Raw genomic sequence first — 15,027 nt, forward strand, 5'->3', positions numbered from 1 at the left:
AGTTGTGGCACACGGGCTTAGTTGCTCCGTGGCATGTGTGATCTCCCAGACCAGGGCTCGAGCCCGTGTCCACTGCATTGGCAGGTGGATTCTTAACCACTGTGCCACCCAGAAAGTCCCCATTCTCATTTTATATGTATAGAAATATTTTTTTCTGCCTATAGACATTAGTATATCTTAGATTCGATGCCATTTTAACACTCAGTGCCACTAACAATTTTTTCAATTTCAACAGAAACAGTAACTCAACTTTCTGACATTGTCTCATTTGAAAATATTCAAATCACAATATCTGAACGTCTCCTGGCTCCCCCCTCACCCCACCCCATTAGGTCTCCTAGTGACATTTTAAGAAGGCTACAGGTTGACTGAAAGAGATTTCACATGTGCTTACACACGAGTGCTCATTAGTGTTTACATAGTGAAGACTTTGATATATTTGGTTGAGGGTCTGAAAATTTAATGGAAGTGAGGTAGCTACAGAGAATAGAGCAAATGTCGCGCGCCTCAGCACAGCTTGCCAGACCAGCCCCAGAGCCTTGAATCTTAACAGAGGTCAGATAAAACAGGTTATGCCACTGTTCTAAAATGATTTGGTTAGTTGTAAAGCTTTATGCTTGTTACTAAGTAAATAAAATGTGTAAAATCTGCATTTCTTACAATAGGTTTGACAGAGGAGTAAAGAGGGAGGCTGTAAGTGCTATATAGGTGTTAAATAATCTTTAGGGATAAGCATCATGGTGATGAAGAGAAAAGTGAAGAAGGGAAATATCTGAGGCAAATCAGTCCTCAGCCTGATTGAGGTGAGTCTGTGGCTTTGCCACTCTGGGATTTTGCCCCAGAACCCCGGCACCAGCAGTGTGCCCCATGCTGGATCTCCATAGATGGGTTTTTTTCCTCCTTTTTTTTTTCTAACTTATCCTCTCACAGCTGCCCTCCACCCCAGGCTCTGACCATTCCTCCTCCTGTCTCCCCATTACCATTTCAAAACAGCCCAGTTTTCTGAAGTATATATGCATATCCATTTGGTGGTATTATTAACTGGGGGTGGTGGTGAGGGGGTCTTACCCCTCCATTTCTCAAGGATTGATTTGGAGGGAGGGAGCCAGTAGTTCTCACTAATTTATTAATTTGGCAGAAACTCCCCTCCCCCTACATATACAGAAACTCCCCTCCCCTCCCCCTACATAACAGCTCCTGCTGTTTTATAATTTTCATACCACCATTCAATTCCAGGTCGGGAATGACAATGCCTGGTGTGGCTGCCATGCACTGTGGCCCAGGAGCATGGTGGTGAAAATGAGCAGACTGGAGTCTGTTGAGCTGAGGAACCGCAGCAGTTCAGCTCCAGGGAGGGCAGGCACCGGTCCAGGTGTGGCATTCAGCTGCTAAAAGTAAGCCAAAGGCATAGATCCAGAACTTATTAGTGCCCAGAGGAAGAAACAGATAGTGAAGGTAAGTCTAAATACAAGGGAGAATGAAGGCCTAAGAATTGGGTACTAAGAAATGAGTCAAAGATGAGGGAGACAGAAAGGGCCAGGGGAGCAAGAGTGTGCATGCAGAATGACCAGACCTTGTAATGCTAGATGGGGAGGGGCTGCCTTTTGTACTTGCCTCCAGGGTGTAAGTGCACTTCAGAGTGCCTTCTGACACTTAGCACAGTGGAGCTACTGAATCTAGTGACTGAACACTGAAGAAGTATTTGTTGCGTACTTACTATATTCAACGTGTATTTAGCACCATCTGTGGCAGGGACTCTGCTGGGCCATAGGAACACAAGAAACAGACAGATATGGTCTTTGTCCTGGAGTCAGTGAAGGAGGAGGACAATTAAGCGATTATTTACAGTAAAGTTTAGACTTGAAATTGGTGGGATAATACATATAGCATGCTGATAAGAAAGAGTGGAGAGAACAAAGGCTTAAGATAAAAGACAGATGCCCAATCAAGTCAGGCTCTGAGAGGTTAGAAGGTGGGAGCAGAGCACGAGGAATGCACTGCACCTTCCACTGTGAGTAGGACATGGAGGGAAGCGGGAGCACGTTTGTTAGGTTTGGTGGCTGTCGCTGAGTTCCCAGTCCTGAAAGGGAAGTCACCATTGTCTGAGGTGAATAGGGTCTGAGATCTGAAGAGCACAGTTGGCCCTGACCCTCCATATTTGCATAAATTCTATCCCCAGTTGGTTGAATGGCAGATATGGAACTGCAGATGCAGACAGCCTACTGTATTCTGCCATTTTATATAAAGGACTTGAGCCTCCACAGATTGTGGTATCTGCAGGGGATCCTGGAACCAATCCTCCTGCGGATTCTGAGGGATGAATGTATTAAAGGTTTAAGCTTCTGTAAACAGATATGTTTTGGTGACGACTGTTCTGGGTCTATTTTTCCTGGAAGGCAGTGTGTACCTTTTTATTCCATAGATCCAAGTCTAAACATTTCAAATAATTTTTTCGAATTTTACCTTAATTTACTATTTTCAGTTTTACTCTTTAGGAATGTCAGTTATGTATAAGCTTGTCCTCAATTACTATCACTTTTTCTCTAATCCTTTATTTTTTTAAAATTTTTATTGGGTTATAGTTGATTTACAATGTTGTGTTAGTTTCAGGTGTACAGCAAAGTGAATCAGTCATATATATCCATCCATTCTTTTTCAGATTCTTTTCCCATATAGGTTATTACAGAATATTGAGTAGAGTTCCCTGTGCCATACAGTTGGTCCTTGTTAGTTATCTATTTTATATATAGTAGTGTGTATATGTTAATCCTAATTTCCTAATTTATCACTTCTCCTCATGTTTCCCCTTTGGAAATCAAACCAAAAGTTTGATTTCGAGAGCTGTGAGTCTGTTTCTGTTTTGTAAATAAGTTCATTTGTATCATTTTTTATTAGATTCCACATATAAGTGATATATTTGTCTTTCTGTCTGACTTACTTCACTTAGTATGATAAACTCTAGGCCCATCCATGTTGCTGCAAGCGGCATTATTTTTTCTTTTTTTAGGGTTGAGTAATATTTCATTGTATATATATACCACATCTTGTTTATCCATTCCTCCATCGATGGACATGTAGGTTGCTTCCTTGTCTTGGCTACTGTAAACCGCTGCAATGAACATTGGGGTGCATGTATCTTTTCAAATTATAGTTTTCTCCGGGTGTATGCCCAGGAGTGGGATTGCTGAGTAACGTGGCAACTCTATTTTTAGTTTCCTGAGGAACCTCCATATTGTTTTCCATAGTGGCTGCACCAATTTACATTCCCACCAACAGTGTAGGAGCATTCCCTTTTCTCCAAACCCTCTCTAGCATTTGTTATTTGTAGACTTTTTAATGATGGCCATTATTGAATGATGGCCAGTGTGAAATGGTATCTCATTGTAGTTTCCTTTTTTCTTAAATTACTTTTTTTATTGAGAAAAAATACACCTAGCATAAAATTCACCATTTAACCATTTGAAGGTGTTTCTTTAGTAAATTCATGATGTGATGCAACCCTTCGTTTCTAATTCTAAACCGTCTCAGACTTTTCAGCTTGTTGCACCTGAACAGGTGTGGTGCTCCTAACACCTAGTGGGCAGGGGCCAGAAATGCTGCTAAAGTCCCAGAAGAGAGAATTATCTGTCTCCCAAAGTGTTGAGGCTGAGAGACCCCACTCTACACCATTAGAGCACCACATCACATCCAAGGAAATAAACAGCCATTCAGTCGTGTCATCCCTACTGGTCTCAAGAATGTCTTTACAGCATTTTTATTTCAGTTCAGAGGCAAGGTTCACATGTTTGGTTGCTAGGTCTTTTTAGCCTCTTTTAATATAGAAGAGTATTCTCTGCCCCGTGCTCAGCCTTTTTGTCTGATTATATTTTGTAAGAGTTCAGGCCAGTTTTAGCACTGCATTCTGTTTCCATATTTTATTATTACCTTTTTTTATTGAAGTGTAGTTGATTTACAGTGTTGTGCCAGTCTCTGCTGTACAGCAAAGTGACTCAGTTATACACAGAGACATTCTTTTTAAAAATAATTTTAAATTTTATTTATATTTTATATAGCAGTTTCTTATTAGTTGTCCATTTTATACATATTAGTGTATACATATCAATCCCAATTTCCCAATTCATCCGACCACCACCCCCTCACCGCCACTTTCCCCCCTTGGTGTCCATACGTTTTTTCTGTACATCTGTGTCTCTATTTCTGCTCTGCAAGCTGGTTCATCTGTACCATTTTTCTAGGTTCCACATATATGTGTTAATATACGATATTTGTCTTTCTCTTTCTGACTTACTTCATTCTGTATGACAGTCTCTAGATCCATCCACATCTCTACAAATGACCCAATTTCGTTCCTTTTTATGTCTGAGTAATATTCCATTGTATATATATGCCACATCTTCTTTATCCATTCGTCTGTCGATGGACATTTAGGTTGCTTCCATGACCTGGCTATTGTAAATAGTGCTGCAATGAATATTGGGGTGCATGTGTCTTTTTGAATTATGGTTTTCTGAGGGTACATGCCCAATGGTGGGATTGCTGGGTCATAGGGTAATTCTATTTTTAGTTTTTTAAGGAACCTCCATACTGTCCTCCATAGTGGCTGTATCAATTTACATTCCCACCAACAGTGCAAAAGGGTTCCCTTTTCTCCACACCCTCTCCAGCATTTCTTCCTTGTAGATTTTCTGATGATGCCCATCCGAGGTGTAAGGTGATACCTCATTGTAGTTTTGATTTGCATTTCTCTAATGATTAGTGATGTTGAGCAGATTTTCATGTGCTGCTTGGCCATTTGTATGTCTTCTTTGGAGAAATGTCTATTTAGGTCTTCTGCCCATTTTTGGATTGGGTTGTTTGTTTTCTTAATATTGAGGTGCATGAGCTGTTTATATATTTTTGAGGTTAATCCTTTGTCCATTGATTCGTTTGCAAATATTTTCTCCCATTCTGAGGGTTGTCTTTTCATCTTCTTTGTAGTTTCCTTTGCTTTGCAAAAGCTTTTAAGTTTCATTAGGTCCCATTTGTTTATTTTTGTTTTTATTTCCATTACTCTAGGAGGTGGAACAAAAAAGATCTTGCTGTGATTTATGTCAAAGAGTGTTCCTCCTATGTTTTCCTCTAAGAGTTTTATAGTGTCCAGTCTTACATTTAGGTCTCTAATCCATTTTGAGTTTATTTTTGTGTATGGTGTTAGGGAGTGTTCTCATTTCATTCTTTTACATGTAGCTGTCTGGTTTTCCCATCACCATTTATTGAAGAGACTGTCTTTTCTCCATTGTATTATCCTTGCCTCCTTTGTTGTAGATTAGTTGACCATAGGTGCATGGGTTTCTCTCTGAGCTTTCTATCCTGTTCCATTGATCTATATTTCTGTTTTTGTGCCAGTACCATATTGTCTTGATTACTGTAGCTTTGTAGTATAGTCTGAAGTCAGGGAGTCTGATTCCTCCAGCTCTGTTTTATTCCCTCAAGACTGCTTTGGCTATTCAGGGTCTTTTGTGTCTCCATACAAATTTTATGATTTTTTGTTCTAGTTCTGTAAAATATGCTACAGGTAATTTGATAGGGATTGCATTGAATCTGTAGATTGCTTTGGGTACTAGAGTCATTTTCACAATATTGATTCTTCAAATCCAAGAACATGGTATATCTGTCTGTCTGTTTGTGTCATCTTTAATTTCTTTCATCAGTGTCTTATAGTTTTCTATACAGGTCTTTTGTCTCCTTGGGTAGGTTTATTCCTAGGTATTTTATTCTTTCTGTTGCAGTGGTGAATGGGATTGTTTCTTTAATTTCTCTTTCTTATCTTTTGTTGTTAGTGTATAGGAATGCAAGAGATTTCTGTGCATTAATCTTGTATCCTTCTACTCTGCCAAATTCATTGATTAGCTCTAGTAGTTTTCTGTTGGCATCTTTAGGATTCTCTATGTATAGTAGCATGTCACCTACAAACAGTGACAGTTTTACTTCTTCTTTTCCAGTTTGTATTCCTCTTATTTCTTTTTCTTCTCTGATTGCCGTGGCTAGGACTTCCAAAAATGTGTTGAATAATAATGGTGAGAGTGGACATCCTTGTCTTGTTCCTGCTCTTAGAGGAAATACTTTCAGTTTTTCACCATTGAGAATGATGTTTGCTGTGGGTTTGTCATATATGGCCTTTATTATGTTGAGGTAGCTTCCCTCTATTCCCATTTTCTGGAGAGTTTTTTATCATAAACGGGTGTTGAATTTTGTCGAAAGCTTTTTCTGCATCTATTGAGATGATCATATGGTTTTTATTCTTTAGTTTGTTAAAATGGTGTATCACATTGATTGATTTGCATATATTGAAGAATCCTTGCATCCCTGGAATAAATCCCACCTGGTCATGGTGTATGATCCTTTTAATGTGTTGTTGGATTCTATTTGCTAGTATTTTGTTGAGGATCTTTGCATCTATATTCATCAGTGATATTGGTCTGTAATTTTCTTTTTTGTAGTATCTTTGTCTGGTTTCGGTATCAGGGTGATGATGGCCTCATAGAATGAGTTTGGGAGCGTTCCTTCCTCAGCAATTTTTTGGAAGAGTTTGAGAAGGATGGGTATTAGCTCTTCTCTAAATGTTTGATAGAATTCACCTGTGAAGCCATTTGGTCCTGGACTTTTGTTTGTTGGAAGATTTTTAATCACAGTCTCAATTTCATTACTTGTGATTGGTCTGTTCATATTATCTGTTTCTTCCTGGTTCAGTCTTGGAAGGTTATACCTTTCTAAGAATTTGTCCATTTCTTCCAGATTGTGCATTTTATTGGCATAGAGTTGCTTGTAGTAGTCTGTTATGATGCTTTGTTTATGATGCGGTGTCCACTGTAACTTCTCCTTTTTCATTTCTAATTTTATTGATTCGAGTCCTCTCCCTCTTTTTCTTGATGAGTCTGGCTAGAGATTTATCAATTTTGTTTATCTTCTCAAAGAACTACCTTTTTTTTTTTTTTTTTTTTGCGGTACACGGGCCTCTCACTGTTGTGGCCTCTCCCGCTGCGGAGCACAGGCTCCGGACGCGCAGGCTCAGCGGCCATGGCTCACGGGCCCAGCCGCTCCGCGGCAGGTGGGATCCTCCCGGACTGGGGCACGAACCCGTGTCCCCCGCATCGGCAGGCGGACTCTCAACCACTGCGCCACCAGGGAAGCCCAGAACTACCTTTTTGTTTTATTGATCTTTGCTATTGTTTTCTTTGTTTCTATTTCATTTATTTCTGCTCTGATGTATATGATTTCTTTCCTTCTGCTAACTTTGGGTTTTGTTTGTTCTTCTTTCTCTAGTTCCTTTAGGTGTAAGGTTAGATTATTTATTTGAGATTTTTCTTGTTTCTTGAGGTAGGCTTGTTTTGCTATAAACTTCCTTCTTAGGACTGTTTTTGCTGCATTCCATACGTTTTGGATCATTGTGTTTTCATTGTAATTTGTCTCTAGGTATTTTTTGATTTCCTCTTTGATTTCTTCAGTGATCTCTTGGTTATTTAGTAACGTATTGTTTAGCCTCCATGTGTTTGTGTTTTTTATGGTTTTTTCCCTGTAATTGATTTCTAATCTCATAGTGTTGTTGTCGGAAAAGATGCTTGATATGATTTCAGTTTTCTTAAATTCACCAAGGCTTGATTTGTGACCCAAGGTGTGATCTATCCTGGAGAATGTTCTGTGTGCACTTGAGAAGAAAGTGTAATCTGCTGTTTTTGGATGGAATGTACTGTAAATCTCAATTAAATCTCTCTGGTCTATTGTGTCATTTATAGCTTGTGTTTCCTTATTAATTTTCTGTGTGGATGATCTGTCCATTGGTATAAGTGAAGTGTTAATGTCCCCCACTATTATTGTGTTACTGTTGATTTCCTCTTTTATAGCTGTTAGCAGTTGCCTTATGTATTGAGGTGCTCCTATGTTGGGTGCATATATATTTATAATTGTTATATCTTCTTCTTGGATTGTTCCCTTGATCATTATGTAGTGTCCTTCCTTGTCTCTTGTAACATTCTTTATTTTAAAGTCTATTTTATCTGATACGAGTATTGCTACTCCAGCTTTCTTTTGATTTCCATTTACATGGAATATCTTTTTCCATCCCCTCGCTTTCAGTCTGTATGTGTCCCTTGGTCTGAAGTGGGTCTCTTGTAGACAGCATATGGGTCTTGTTTCTGTATGCATTCAGCAAGCCTGTGTCTTTTGGTTGGAGCATTTAATCCATTCATGTGTAAGGCAATTATCGATATTTATGTTCCTATTACCATTTTCTTCATTGTTATAGGTTTGTTTTTGGTAGGACTTTTTCTTCTCTTGTGTTTCCCACTTAGAGAAGTTCCTTTAGCATTTGTTGTAGAGCTGGTTTGGTGGTGCTCACTTCTCTTAGCTTTTGCTTGTCTGTAAAGCTTTTGATTTCTGGCGAATCCAAATGAGATCCTTGCCGGGTAGCGTAATCTTGGTTGTAGGTTCTTCCCTTTCATCACTTTAAATATATGGTGCCACTCCCTTCTGACTTGTAGAGTTTCTGCTGAGAAATCAGCTGTTAACCTTATGGGAGTTCTCTTGTATGTTACTTGTCATTTTTCCCTGGCTGCTTTCAGTAATTTTTCTTTGTCTTTAATTTTTGTCAGTTTGATTACTTTGTGTCTCAGCGTGTTTCTCCTTTGGTTTATCCTGCCTGGGACTCTCTGCACTTCCTGGACTTGGGTGGCTATTTCCTTACCCATGTTAGGGAAGTTTTTGACTATAATCTCTTCAAATATTTTCTCGAGTCCTTTCTCTCTCTCTTCTCCTTCTGGAACCCCTATAATGTGAATGTTGTTGCGTTTAATGTTGTCCCAGAGGTCCCTTAGGCTGTCTTCATTTCTTTTCATTCTTTTTTCTTTATTCTGTTCCACAGCAGTGAATTCCACCATTCTGTCTTCCAGGTCACTTATCTGTTCTTTTGCCTCAGTTATTCTGCTATTGATTCCTTCTAGTGTATTTTTCATTTTAGTTATTGTATTGTTATCTCTGTTTGTTCTTTAATTCTTCTAGATCTTTGTTAAACATTTCTTGCATTTTCTCGATGTTTGCTTCCATTCTTTTTCCGAGGTCCTGGATCATCTTCACTATCATTATTCTGAATTCTTTTTGTGGAAGGTTGCCTATCTCCACTTCATTTAGTTGTTTTTCTGGGGTTTTATCTTGTTCCTTCATCTGGTACAAAGTCTTTTGCCTTTTCATTTTGTCTATCTTTCTGTGAATGTCTCAGTGTAGTTTTGATTTGCATTTCTCTAATAATTAGGAGTATTGAGCATCTTTTCATGTGCCTGTTGGCCATCTGTACATCTTCTTTGGAGAAATGTCTAGTTGGGTCTTCTGTCCATTTTTTGATTGGGTTATTTTGTTGTTGTTGCGTTGTATGAGCTATTTGTAAATTTTGGAAATTGTAAGTCCAGCATGTTACATATATGTATATACTTACTAAAATCTAGATCCTTTTCATTAAAGGCCACATTCCTTGAAGAGCTGGTTAAAATGTGTTATTCCATGACATAGCTAAGGATTTAGAAAGGACTTGGTAGTGAAGATTCCTGTGGGGAATATTTTGGCTCCTGAAGAGCTTCACCTGGAAACAAAATCTTAGCTACTTTCCTCATTTCACCCAGCTTTCCTTCTTTGGATTTTCCCAATTCCTAACCTTCTCAGAGGGAAGAAAAACTAGTTAATTTGGATGCTTTCCCTGGAACAGTTTTTACCAGTCACAGGCTTTTCCCCTTCACTTCTGCACCTCTGTGGCAGTGTTGCCTCCATCAGTGCATTTGTTTTCATGCCCAGCTTCCCATAGATCAGACTGGACACCAGAGTTTTCAGAAATTCCCTGGTTAAAAGGAGGCAGATGCCAGCATTAGAGGAAAGACAGGAACAATACATAGTCCAAAATTAGAGGAAAGAAAAGCTAGAAGGAAGTAGAACAGCTAACCGTTTGGAGGGAGCCATCACAGTCTTCTGCTCACTGTGAAGCCAAGGAATACAAATTTTCTTTCTTATACCCTCTGTGCCCCCTCAGCCTCCTCCATCCTTACCCTCCCCCCTTATCTACATTAGATCTCATGTTCTCCCATTTCAGTCTACTGCAGTGGATCTCAAAGTATGGTCCCCTGGACCAGATGCATTCATGAGAAATGCAATTCTTTTTTTTTTTTTCTGGCCACGCCTCACAGCTTGGAGATCATAGTTCCCTGACTAGGGATGAAACCTGGCCCCCTGGCAGTGAAAGCCTGGAATCCTAACCACTGGACCACCAGGGAATTCCCATAGAAATGCAGATTCTTGGGCCCCATTCTAGATCTCCTGAATCAAAAACTCTAGGGGTGGGGCTTCCCTGGTGGCGCAGTGGTTAAGAATCCGCCTACCAATGTAGGGGACACGGGTTTGAGCCCTGGTCCGGGAAGATCCCACATGCCGCAGTGCAACTAAGCCTGTGTGCCGCAACTACTGAGCCTGCACTCTAGAGCCCATGAGCCACAACTGCTGAAGCCTACGTGCCTAGAGCCCGTACTCTGAAACAAAAGAAGCCACCACAATGAGAAGCCCGCTCACTACCACGAAGAGTAGCCCCTGCTCAGTGCAACTAGAGAAAGCCCATGAGCAGCAAAAAAGACCCAGCGCAGCCAAAAATAAATAAATTAGTAAATTAATTTTTTAAAAAAACCACAACTCTAGGGGTAGGGCCCTGCAATCTGTGTTCTATCAAGTCCTCTAAGTGATGCTCTTGGAAACTCAAATTTGCAAACTACTGCCCTAAACTGTCTTGTGCTTCTTACCAAGATCCACTTGGTAAAATTCCAACTTTGGATGAACTCAGTTATCAGCCTTGGCCTTAACTTATACCTGGGCAGTTGAGCCCTGCTAGGGTAAAGTACTCAGTTGAATGTGTGTACACTCAAGTGGGTTCTGCACAGCAATCTTATCTTTCTCTAGTCACTTTCTCTCCCACCCTTAGGGTTGCCAGAATTAGCAAAGAAAAACCAAAAACAGGACACACAAATTTTAATTTCAAATAATGATATACTAAGAAATTATTTGTTGTTTATCTGAAATTCACATTTCACTGAGCAACTTGTATTTTTATTTGCTAAATCTATCAACCCTAACTAGGAGATATATATAGTCAATAGACAGGTAGTTGGAAAGAGAGCCTGGATGTAAAGTGGAAGAGAGCAAACACAGGATGGAGCCCACAATAAAACCATGTCAGTCCTTGTTGCCTCTGACCTTGATGGTACAGATGTCCTGGAGAAGCTGGGACCCTTCATCACAGAACTAAACACACACACCTGGTCCAAAAGCCAGAGATTCTGTAGGAGGATCCAAAGGAAGATAGCGCAGTTGTAGGCCTGGCTGATGCCTCACACCAGCAAGGTGAGCCAGCAAATAAATAACAGTGTATGTGAACTGCAAAATGGCTATTGCTTTACTTCTGCCCTCAATGTCCAGCAAGAATGTCTCTGTGAACAATCCTAACTGGAAATACACAGGGAAGGGAATTTTGGGAAAAGTAGCTTAACCTAGCCAAGGTGACACATTACAATCCACCACGCCCATTCTCCAGTTTAGAAAGAGGCTTGATATTAAGTGCCAGGGACAGATGAAAATTTGCCCAGGAAGAAATAGCTACCCTTTGGGAGAGCAACATGGTAGAAGAAGATACCGTCTTTGTCATTCCCCTTCAATCTACAACCAGTAAAACATCCACAAGTCAACAAGGTGCCTCTGTTCAACATACCAGGGTGCCAGAGAATTCCACACATCTGTACAACTAAGGGTGGGTGGACTGGAACACATAGAGGAGGTAGAACTGGGGGAACAGCAGAGGCAGTGCCTACAGTCCTGGCCCTCTGGCTGTGGCAGTTGAGCCCAAAGCCCCAGAGAACCCATTAGCAGCAGGAGAGGCAGTGCACACCACTCCAGCCTCTTGGCCACAGTGGCACTCATGGCCACAGGTAACTGGGCAGCAGTGATAGTGGGGCCTCGGACCCTGTCCCTCCAGCTGTGGAAGCACCCATGACTCCAGCACCCTACACCACAGTGGCAGTGGCAGAGCCCAGGAACCTAACACCAGACACAGCAGAGGTGCCTTAATGACCTTGGCTCCCCTCTCCACCCTGCCCCTCCGCTGAGAACCACAGAGCCTGCAACTTATGAGTTGCAGAGGAAGCACCCACCATCCTGGTGCTTCAGGTGGTCACTGGCAGCAGCAAAGGCACCAACAACCCTGGAGGCAAAAGCAGGGATAAGGACCACATGGGCCCACACCTCTGATGGAGGCAGTGGAGGGTGAAAAGTTCTGTCTCTTACCTGAGGCAGCTCAGACAAGAGAAACCAAAAACTTGTGCTATGGCGCCACCTACTGGAAAAGAAAAGAAAGGCCTCTAATTTCTAATCTGTTGAATTGTTAGAATCAAATAGAAAGGTGCTCCCTGTTTCACATGCACTGGCAGAGGGGCTGAATAGACATTTTCCCAAAGAACACATGCAGACAACCAACACGAACATGAAAAGATGTTTAACGTCACTAATCATTAGGCAAATGCAAATCAGAACCACAATGAGATATCTCCTCACACCTGTCAGAATGGTTATTATCAAAAAGGCAAGAAATAACAAGTGTTGGTGAGGATGTGGAGAAAAGGCAACTTACATATAAATGGAAAAATATTTCGTGCTCATAGATTGAAAGAATTAACATTGTTAAAATGTCTGTATTACCTAAAGCAATCCACAGATTCATTGTAGTCTCTATCAATATCCCAAGGACATTGGTGACATATACTGGTGGTAGGGATATAAATTGGCACAGCTACTGTGGAGTACAGAATGGAAGCTCCTCAAAAACCGAAGACTAGAACTACCATATGATCTAGCTATCGCACTTCTGGGTATTTATCCAAAGAATATGAAAACACTAATTTGAAAAGATATATGCACTCTTATGTTCATTGCAGCATTATTTACAATAACCAAGATATGGAAACAACCTAAGTACCCATCAATGGATGAATGGGTAAAGAATATGTGATATATAGATGTATATAAAATGGAATATTACCCAGGCTTAAGAAAGGTGAAATCTTGCCATTTGTGACAACATGGAGGGACCTTGAGAGCATTATGCTAAGTGAAATAAGTCACATAGAGAAAGACAAATATCATGTGATTTCATTCATAAATGGAATATTTAAAATATAAAAATAAATAACCAAACCAAACAAAAATACACACAGAATATAGAGAACAAAGTAGTGGTTACCAGAGAGGAAGAGGCCAGGGGGAAGGTAAAATGAATAAAGGGGATCAACTGTATGGTGATGGAAGCAAACTGAATTTTTGGTGGTGAGCATGCTGTAGTGAATACAGAAGTCGAAATGCAGTGTTGTATACATGAAATATGTAATGCTATAAACCAGTGTTACCTCCATAAAATATAAAAAATCATGAAAAGACATATAATAAAGTACAAGAGAAGACCAAAAAAAAGAAAAGAAATAGCTACATTTTGTCGAATGCTTGCTATTTTAGCACTTCTCATACTCTTTTTTATTAAAGTACAGTTGATTTACAATATTATATTAGTTTCAGGTGTGCGACATAGTGATTCGATATTTTTATAGATTATACTCCATTTAAAGTCATTATGCAATATTGGCTATATTCCCTCTGTTGTACAATGCATCCTTGTATCTTTTTTTTTTTTTTTTTTTTTTGCGTTACGCGGGCCTCTCACTGTTGTGGCTTCTCCCGTTGCGGACCACAGGCTCCGGACGCGCAGGCTCAGCGGCCATGGCTCACGGGCCCAGCCGCTCCGCGGCATGTGGGATCTTCCCGGACCGGGGCACGAACCCGTGTCCCCTGCATCAGCAGGCGGACTCTCAACCACTGCACCACCAGGGAAGCCCCCTTGTATCTTATTTATTTTATACCTAGTAGGTTGTACCTCTAAATCCCCTACCCCATTTTGCCCCTCCCCCATCTGGTAACCACTAGTTTATTGTCTATATCTGTGAGTCTGTTTCTGTTTTGTTATATTCATGTGTTTGTTTTATTTTTTAGATTCCACTATAACTACTCCTTATACACATTTTACTTACATGGATATGTGAATACATCCATTACAAACATGATCTCATTTAGTCCTTATAACAATGCTATAAAATTGGTATTACTAATACCATTTCATAGGTGAAGAAACTAAGGTTGGAGACATTTTCCCATGAACATACATCAAGCAAGGGGCAGAGCTTGATTGAAGCCAGATCTCTCTAAAGCCTGTGTTCCTAACCATTAAGTTCTGTGCTACCCAGCCTCCCAATAAACTGTGGACTTTGTTATTTCATAAGCACTAAATCTGCACTCAGTCTACAGACCACCTGGGAAACCTTCATGCCCTAGTGCTCAGTGACTGATCCTTGACACCACTAGTTTGGGGAAAAGTTCCTGAGGCACTCATCACACTCCCTGAGAAGTCACCTGAGTTGGATTCCCAGCCCTTTCACTTAGTAATTGGGTGGCCTTGGGCAAGTTACTTCACCTTTTACTCTCCCCATGAAGGCAATAATTCCCACCTTACAAAACTGTAAAGCTAGGTAATGCTAATACTAGGAGAACATCTGGCACAGCCTGATCATCCTAGACAAATGGGAGTCTCCGCCTTCATCTCTGCCTTCATGCCCAAATGGGAGTTCTCCACCTTTCTCAATGGACTAGCTACTATTGCCTATGTCTAGGCTAAAGACCTTTTAATCTATACCTTCAATCCTAATCTCTTATTCTTCCTCTAGATCTGTATTTCCTGTTTCCCACCGGGAAGCATAACCAACTCCAAATCATCTTACACTTGAGCAATTATTCCCAGTTTTTCAATACCAAATACCATCAGTGCCATCTTCAATACCATCTTTCTGGTCCTTGAGCTCACTTCTTTAAAATTACCTCCATCTCTCTCTCCTTCTACCTTGTCAGACATTACGTGTGCAGCATAACTACTCT

The sequence above is a fragment of the Pseudorca crassidens genome, chromosome 5 (genome assembly GCF_039906515.1).
Source record: "Pseudorca crassidens isolate mPseCra1 chromosome 5, mPseCra1.hap1, whole genome shotgun sequence".
Classification (NCBI taxonomy): domain Eukaryota; kingdom Metazoa; phylum Chordata; class Mammalia; order Artiodactyla; family Delphinidae; genus Pseudorca; species Pseudorca crassidens.